The 9,452-nt window shown below is 37.6% G+C and overlaps 1 pseudogene; it reads left to right on the plus strand.

Moving 5' to 3' along the window:
• Window positions 1-2,250: 2,250 nt before the first annotated feature.
• On the plus strand, window positions 2,251-4,116 carry LOC102820613 (annotated as a pseudogene).
• The last annotated feature ends 5,336 nt before the right edge of the window (window positions 4,117-9,452 follow it).

A 9,452-nucleotide genomic window follows, 5' to 3' on the forward strand; every position in this document is an offset into this window, starting at 1 on the left:
CTGGGACCCTCTAATGTGATCCCTCAGGGCAGTTGGCAATGGTAGTTGGGCACTGTCTAGTTCTGGTCTCAGAGTGTTGTGTTCCATTAGTCTACTGGACTAATTGATTCCAAGTCTTTTCAGTTCTTATTACTCTTATGCACATAGACCAATAGCTGCACTTTAGACGGCTGCTCATGAGCTTAAATGATCCCAGACACTACTCACCCAAGCAGGATGTAGAACATTGTCTTTGTAGACTATGGTATGCCAATTGACCATGGTGTCCCCTGAGACTATGGTCCTGAGCCCCCAGGCCCATAAACTCATTGCCTTAGGATGTTTGAAAATAATCTGGGAAGTTTTCATTATTTTACCTGCTGTATGCTCTACCACATCACAGTTGTGTTTGCCAGAAAGGTAAATACTAGTGTACAGATACCCTCTTTCAAACACATTATTTGTGAGATATGCAAGTATATATATCCCACTCTTTCTTCCTTACCCATTCAGCCTATCTCAATCCATGTATCTATGCACAGAACACTGTTTTTCCAAGGTCGTGTATATACCCTTTAGCCCATGCATACCTCTCTGTCTTCATTATTCTTTTGCCACCCTCCCATCCCTCTTCTTACATATTGCCTTTCCGCATCTTGTATAGTGCCCTCCCTGTTACCCAAGTTAGCATGTACCTACCCTGTAGCCAGTGAGTTACTTCTCCCCTCTCTCCTACCCTTAGTAACCATCAAAGAATGTTTCTCTAAGTCTGAAAACCTCTTTTTAAACTTTTACAATAATGGTCTCATACAATATCTGTGATTGGTTAATTTCACTCAGCATACTGTCTTCCAGGTTTACGTAGTGTTGTTCTTCAATGTTTCATAGTATTCCATTGTATGTATGTACCAAAGTTGGTATATCCATTCTTCTGGGGGCACTTAGGCTGTCCCCATCTTTTTGCTATTGTAAATAGTGCTACAATGAACATTAGTGTGCATATATCTAATAACTTCCTGGCTTGTGTTTCTTGTGGCTATATATCAAGTAGAAAGATTGCTGGGTATTAAGGTATTTCGATTTCCAACTTTCTGAGGAAGCACTATATCTTTCTTCAGAGTGGTTGAACCATTTTACAGTCACACCAGCAATGTAGGAGGGTCCCAGTCTCTCTACACTCTTGCTGTTATTTATTTCCTATTTTAACTTCTCTGTTAATGCTGGTGTATTGAGATGGTATCTCATTGTTGTTTTGACTTGCATCGCTCTAATAGTTAATAATCGTGAACATTTCTTCATGTTAGTTAGTTTCTTCATGTCTTCTTTGATGAAGTATCTGTTCATGTCCTGTGCCCATTTTTTATTTGGGTTGCTTGTTTTTTCTTTTTGTTTAGGTGCTATAATTGAGGTGTTACAATTTTCTATAAATTTTAGATATTAGTCCCTTGTCTGATAGACATGTCATTGCAAAAATATTTTCCCCAGTCTATTGTCTATGGGTTCCCTTTTTACTCTTTTGGTGAAATCTTTTGATGCACACAAGTTTCTAATTTTTAGGAGGTTCCAGTCATTTATTTTTGTCTTCTATTGTTAGTGTGTTTTTTTGTTTTTTTTTGTAATGTTTGATACTGTATATATGCCATATATTATAGCCTCTAAGTTTGTCCCTATTTTTTTATTGATGATCTTTATAATTCTAGGCTTTACATTTAGGTATTTAATCATGTTGAGTTTGTTTTTGTATATGGTATGAGATATGGGTCTTGTTTCATTCTTCTGCAAATGGATTCCAGTATTGCTAACACTGTTTGTTGAAGAGACTATCTCTTCTCCATTAAATGTGTTTGGGTCTTTTGTCAAAGACCAACTGAAATGCATGTGGATAAATTTACTTCTGGGTTCTCAATTCTATTCCATTGATATATATGTTTCATTGTATTAGTACCAGGCTGTTTTGACCACTGTGGCTGTGTTGTAAATTTTTAGTTCAGGGAGTGAGACACCTCCAACTTTGTCCTTCTTAAGTAATGCTTTGTTTATCTGAGATCTTTTTCTTCTCTATATAAAGTTTGTGATCATTTTCTCAAACTTTTTAGAGAATGATGTTGGGACAGAGCCCTAGAGCACTAGCGCATGCGCACTATAGTGTGCATAGGCACCAGGCAAGGAGCTCTTTCCCACTCGTCTGCTCTGCCCACGTCGGCCTCCCTCCCCTCCTTTAGCTATCTTTCTGACGCCTAGAGTCTCAGCATCCTTGCAGATTCTGCGGTTATGGAGATCCCTGGGAGCCTGTGCAAGAAAGTCAAACTGAGCAATAACGCTCAGAACTGGGGAATGCAGAGAGTGACTAATGCCACCTGTCAAGTCCATCAGGTCATTAGGAACAACAGAGGCCAGGTGGTGTGGACCAGAGGTGGCTTCCGTGGTTGCACTGTTTGGCTAACAGGCTTATCTGGAGCAGGGAAGACCACAGTGAGCATGGCTTTGGAGGAGTCCTTGGTTTGCCGTGGTATTCCATGCTATACTTTGGATGGTGACAACATTCGTCAGGGTCTCAATAAAAATCTTGGGTTTAGTCCTGAAGACAGAGAAGAGAATGTCCAACTATTGCAGAAGTTGCCAGGCTGTTTGCAGATGCTGGTCTAGTGTGCATCACAAGTTTTATATCACCTTATACTCAGGATCATAACAATTCAAGGCAAATTCATGAGGATGCAAGTTTACCATTTTTTGAAGTATTTGTTGATGCTCGTCTGCATGTTTGTGAACAGAGAGATGTCCAAGGACTCTATAAAAAAGCACGGGCTGGAGAAATAAAAGGGTTCACTGGGATTGATTCTGAGTATGGAAAACCAGAGGCTCCTGAATTGGTGCTGAAAACAGACTCTTGTGATGTAAATTATGTATCCAGCTAGTTGTGGAGCTTCTACAAGAACGGGACATTGTACCTGTGGATGCCTCTTATGAAATTAAAGAACTGTATGTGCCATAAAATAAACTTCATTTGGCAAAAACAGAAGCAGAAACATTACCAGCACTGAGCATTAATAAAGTGGCTATGCAGTGGGTGTAAGCTTTGGCGGAAGGATGGGCAACGCCTCTGAACGGTTTTATGAGAGAGAGGAAGTACTTACAGTGCCTTCATTCTGATTGTCTTCTGGATGGGGGTGTTATTAACTTGTTAGTGACTGTAGTCCTGCCGGTTACCCAAAAAGATAAAGAGAGGATGGATGGATGGATGGATGGATGTACGGCGTTCGCTCTGATCTACGAGGGCCGCTGTGTGACTATTCTTCACATGCAACCCGGAGTTTTTTGAGCACAGGAAAGAATGCCGTGGTGTCAGACAGTAGGGAACAACATGCAAGAACCACTCCTACATTAAGATGGTTACGGAACAAGGAGATTGGCTGATTGGAGGAGACCTTCAAGTCCCGGACCGAATTTATTGGAATGATGGTCTTGATCAGTATGGTTTTACGCCTACTGAGCTAAAGCAGAAATTTAAAGATATGAATGCTGACGCTGTCTTTGCATTTCAATTACGGAACCCAGTGCACAATGCACACACTCTGCTAATGCAAGATACCCATAAGCAAATTCTAGAGTGAGGCTATCAGCACCCTGTTCTCCTCCTTCACCCTCTTGGTAGCTGGACAAAGGATGATGACGTCCCCCTGATGTGGCGTAAGAAGCGGCATGCTGCAGTGCTGGAGGAAGACGTCCTGAATCCTGAAACAACAGTGGTGGCCATCTTCCCGTCTCCCATGATGCATGCTGGCCCAACTGAGGTCCAGTAGCATTGCAGGGCACGGATGGTTGCAGGGGCCAATTTTTACATTGTTGGACGCAACCCTGCTGGCATACCTCTTCCAGAAACCGGGGAAGATCTTCATGAACCAACTGATGGTACCAAAGTGCTCACCCTGGTCTAATCACCTTGGAAATAGTTCCCTTTCGAGTTGCAGCTTGCAGTAAGAAGAAGAAATCTATGGACTACTATGACTCAGAACACCACGAAGACTTTGAATTTATTTCAGGGACATGCATGCGCAGACTTGCCATAGAAGGCCAGAAACCTCCTGAAGGATTCAGGGCTCCAAAAGGACTGTGCTGATGGAGTACTACAAATCCTGAAAGAATGCTTAAGCGTTTCACTCCATCATCGGCTCCATCTTTGGTTAGCAAAACGGAACCACAAAATCACTGTTGGCTTTGTTTTGTGGTCATGTCTGTCTGGGAGTGCTTTTTTTTAAAAAATTGACCATTTTCCTTACCTAGCATCATAGTCTGCTTTATGAGTTCTGTTTGAACAAGTGTAACACACTGATGTTTTTAATGTATCTTTTCCACTTATTAAAATCAATACTCCTACAATAAGATTTTAAAATCTTGCCTTTTTATATTATATTTATGCTTCTATCTAATGATTTTTTTCAAGCTGTTATTTTAGTAGTAACCAGTAGTATACACATTGAATCTCACTTTTCATTCTTTAAATAGAAATGAAAGGAAAAATTAATTCACCAAACAATTGGCTAGATCTTGTTTTGGAAATTTTATAAGATATCTGTAACAATTAGATTTTTTTTCTACACTGAAAATATAAACTACTTTCATCTTTCTAATCAGTTATTGATCTTTCAGCTGTTATAATCTAAAGTAACCTTATGATCTGTGTTTTAAGTCCTGGATGATATTTCTTTATTCAATAAAATAAAATTTGAGGATGAAACAAAAATGATGTTGGAATGTGGACTGGGATAGCATTATATCTTTAAATTATTTTTGGTAGTATTGACATTTTCACAGTATTAAGTCTTTGTATTCTTGAACATGTATATTTTTCTATTTTTGTAAATCTCTTTTGACTTCTTGTTGTTGAATTCTATTGGCTAGGATTTTGTTGAGAAATTTTGCATTTATGTTCATGAGAAATATTGGTCTGTAATTTTCTTTTTAGTGATGTCCTTGCCTGGTTTTGGTATGAGGGTTATGTTTAACTCATAAAATGTAGTCAAGAATTTTCCATCCTTTCCTAAATTCTGGAATAGTTTGTGTAAAACTGATGTCAGCTCTTCTCTGAATGTTTGGTCAAATTCACCAGTAAAGCCATTTCGGCTTAGCCTTTGTTGTTGTTGTTTGGGGTTTTTAATAGCCTAATCAATTTCTTGTTTTTGGTTTCAGGTCTGGTAAAGTTTTCTACTTCATTGTTAGTTTAGGTAGGTTGTATTTTTCTAAAAATGTATCCATTTTTCTAGATTTTCAAATTTGTTGAAGTATGACTCTTCATTATATTCTGTTACCCTTTTTATTTCCATTGGTTCTGTTGTGAAGGAACCCATTTTATTTCTTATGCATGTTATGTGCATCTTCTCCCTCTTTTCTTTTGTTAGAAGTTTGTCAATTTTGTTAATCCTTCAAAGAACCAATTTCTTGTTAGTTCTTTCTACTGTTTTTCTGTTTTCTAATTCATTTATTTCTGCTCTGGTCTTTATTCTTTCTTTTTGGGGATTGTAGGTTTATTTTGCTGGTCTTTTTCAGGTTGTTGGAGCTGTTGTGTTAATGTGTTGTTTTGGTTCTTTCCCTTTTGGATGTGTGTGTTTCTGGCTATCGAGTGCCCTTCAAGCACTGCTTTTGCTGTGTCCCAAAGTTTTGTTGTATTTTTGTTCCCATTTGCTTCATGGAATTTTTAAATGTTGTTTTTTTTAAATCTGTTCTATTATCCAGTAACTTTTAAACTGAGTGTTATTCAGTTTGCATGTATCCTTGATCTTGCTATAGTTGCTTTCTAATTTTACAGCATTGTGATCCGAGAAGATGCTTTGTAGTATTTGGATGTTTTTAAATTTATTGAGACTTGCTCTGTGTCATAACATATGGTTTATTCTTGAGAATGTTCCATATGCACTGGAAAAAATGTGCTGTTGTTGGGTTGAGTGCTTGCTACAAATCTACGAAGTCAAGTTGATTGATTGTTTACTTCCTCTGTGTCTTTGTTAAGTTTCTTTCTGAATGTTCTGTCCTTTTTCAAAAGAGGTATATTAAAATTGTTTACTATTACTGTACATTTGTATATGTATTTCTTCAATTCTATTAGAGTTCGATTTATGTATTTTGAGGCTCTTTTGTTGTGAGCATAGGTATTTATTATGGTTATGTCCTTTTGAACAATCGACCTTTCAATCATGAAATAATGTCTTTCTTAGTTTCTTATGCTGACTTTTGCCTTAAACTTTATTTTATCAGAGATTAATATTGCCACGCACGCTCATTTTTAATTGCCATTAGCTTGATATATATTTTCCTATGCTTTAATTTTCCCCCCATATATTTCCTTTTTATTGAATTTGTTTCTGTTACAGAGTTCTTGCATAGCCAAAACCATGCCTGAGAATTCAAAGAAAGAAATGATACAGTGGACAGCCTCATCTACTCATCATACAGTGTATAAAACTTGATTCATGTGCATTTTGATAATTTCACAATCTTTTCAAAAGTTTTAACAAGAGTTACAATTTTAAATCTGCTACAGGTCTTTAGGTTTGTAGTATGTTGTTGTTGTTGTTGTTATGTGCCATCGAGTCGGGTCCGACCCATAGCGACCCTGTACAGTATGTAGTGTGCCATTAAATAACACTTCCCCATATTTGTCTCAGTTCATTCCACAGGAATATAACCCCCAGTAAGATTTTGCTAGAAAGGACACATACTTTTCAGGGATACTATTTTCATGTTAAGGTTTTTGGTTCCCAAATGAAGTCTTCAGTTTAACCTTGAATTCCTTGTTTCTCTTTGAATCAGCCAACCTCTCCTTGGCTCAGCTATTCATCCAAATACAATAGAAAGCAGGCATCTTGCCGGCCATCTTAAATCATGCAACATTATTGCCCCAAAGTGATTAGCAAGTCCTGTCAGGAGACACTGTAATCCTCCTAAGAGTCTAGCTCCTGCACTGATGACTTTAACCTAGATTGACCTCCTAAAGGAAAACGCTCCACAACCCTATCATCAGTATAGTTCTACTCACCTATTTGCTTCACTCTTGACAACAGCAAGTCTGCAACTCCAGCATTTGGCAAAGGGATTTATTATAGAGAAACCCAGACTCTGCATCAAGTGGTCACATACCACTTTGAAAATTTTCTATTGAACCAAAAAAACAGAACTACAAATTATCAGAATAGCTCATTAGATGGGAGAAACTTTTCAATAACCCTGGATAGCTTTCCTCAAGTCACTTTTAAGGACTAAAACAAGACTGTGTCGGCTGTGATTATTAAAAACAGAAGTGCTACATCACCTGTCTTTTGCCCCTGAGTCCCCAAATGAACAACATAAAGACACACCAGAGGTTGATAACAGCATTAGCTGGGACAGTCGCTGCATCTATAGACTGTCTAGAACCATAAAAATGTGGGCACAAATATGATCTGGAATTCACAAATACGATCTGGAATTCTTATTTAAAAAATCACACAAGATTCATGAAACTAAAATGGGTCTTTAGGCAAGGATCTGCTCACATTGCTTGGCATTTATAAGGAGTATAAGAATGAATCCTCTAGCCTGCCATTTACTACACAATTTAGACCTGATTAGAGGCTTTAGCAGCACCTGATGTAGAGCCCCCAGCATCCACTGTCCTTTATATCAAAGGCTTTTTGATTCCACTCTAGGAATTGGCAAATTCACCAAGCGCTTCACAATCCTAACACATATTTCAGGTTGCCAGCCCAACAATATACTCTGTCAAAAAACATATTCCAAGTCAAAGCAAAAACAAAACAAAACAAACAGGCCTTATTTGTAGAACATATGCTATAATTTTTCATCTATGTTTGTCTGTGTGTGTAAGGTGTATCTCTTATAGACAGCATATTGAAGGATTCTGTTTTCTTATCCATTCTGCTACTCTCTGTCTTTTGACTGGTACGTTTAATCAACTGACATTCAGCATAATTATCAATATGAATTGATTGCAGTCATTTTGCTGTGTGTTTTGTGGTGCTGCTGATTTCTTTGTTCTACACGCTTTGCCATGCTGAGTTCATTTTTTTGTGTTTTTTCTTTTCAATTGCTTCTTAGTTTTAATGTTTACAAAATCTTCATGGATTTTTATTGATTTGATGTGAAGGTGTATTAATTTTATTTAAGGTTATCTTGCAATTTATTAATTTCTTCCCCATTTTAAAAGTCTGTTTTATCTTGAAATCTACTTGATCTCTTCACCACCTCGAAATTTGTAACTATACTTTTCTCTCCTTTAACTTTGTAATTGTCCTCATCATAGATCAACATCGCCAATTCCCTATTTTCAATCCTGTTGTTTTCTTCTACTCTGGATACTTCAGTATATCTAGGTCGAATTCTGGGTGGTGTTGCGTGTATGTCAGCCTCTGTTTGTTGTATGCTCTTGTTGGTTCTCTTTCCAAAGGACTCCCTTTAGTATTTTTTGTAAAGCTGACTTAGTTTTTTACAAATTCTTTTAATTTCTGTTTATCTGGAAATGTTCTAATTTTGCCATCACATTTGAGGGACAGCTTTGCTGGGTACATGATTCTTGGTTGGCAGTTTTTTTCTTCAGAGTTTTGTATATGTGTCCCCATTGACTTATTGCCCGCATGGTTTCTGCTGAGAAATCAGAGCGTAATCTTAATGGTTTTCCTTTGAAGGTGACATTTAGTTTTTCCCAAGCTGTTTTTAGGATTCTTTGATTTTGGAGAGTTTAATCATATGCCTTGGTGATTTTCTTTTGGGGCCTTTCCTGTTTGGGGTTTGTTCAGCTTCTTCAATGCTTATTTTCTCATCTTGTATAATGTTAGGGAAATTTTCTTCCAATAGCTCTTTGACTATCCAAAAAAAAGATATCCATTTTTGCTATCTTAGTATTAATCTTCTAGATTTCTGTTTGCAGGTTTTATACTGTCTCCAATCCTTTATCTAACCTTTTATTATTCCTGTAGTACTTTTCTGAATTATTCCTTGTTTTCCTTGACCTTTCTGTCAATAGTTTGGAGGTACCCAAATATAATTCTCCTGAGTTCTTTTCCAGGTAGTTACCATGCCTCTTTTTCTTCAAAAACATTTTCTAGCTCTGCCTCTTTGTCATTTGTTTGAGATACTACGTCTTGTTTCCTCATGCGAGTCAAAATTTTCTGTTGCTCTCGAGGTATTGTGGTGTTGTACTTGTATTAACTTGATGCATATATGTTGGTTTTATTCTTAGGCACCCACCAAGTACCTCCTGGTGGGTGTAATCAAAGGATGAATTCTGCACTGTTCTCTGTTTGTGCAATTCAGTTCAGGGTGGATTTTGCTGACCTTGGTTGTCATCATTCATCAGCTGTATAGCCTGATTAGTGATAATGTAGAAGGTAAGGCTGTGGCTGGGCTGTATGCCTGCAGTTGCTGTCTCCTGTTGGGTGAGGCAACACAAGCAAGAAGAAAAACAAAGAAACAAAAACAGCAAA

Source organism: Chrysochloris asiatica, unplaced genomic scaffold, assembly GCF_000296735.1.
Source record: "Chrysochloris asiatica unplaced genomic scaffold, ChrAsi1.0 scaffold00333, whole genome shotgun sequence".
Classification (NCBI taxonomy): Eukaryota; Metazoa; Chordata; class Mammalia; order Afrosoricida; family Chrysochloridae; genus Chrysochloris; species Chrysochloris asiatica.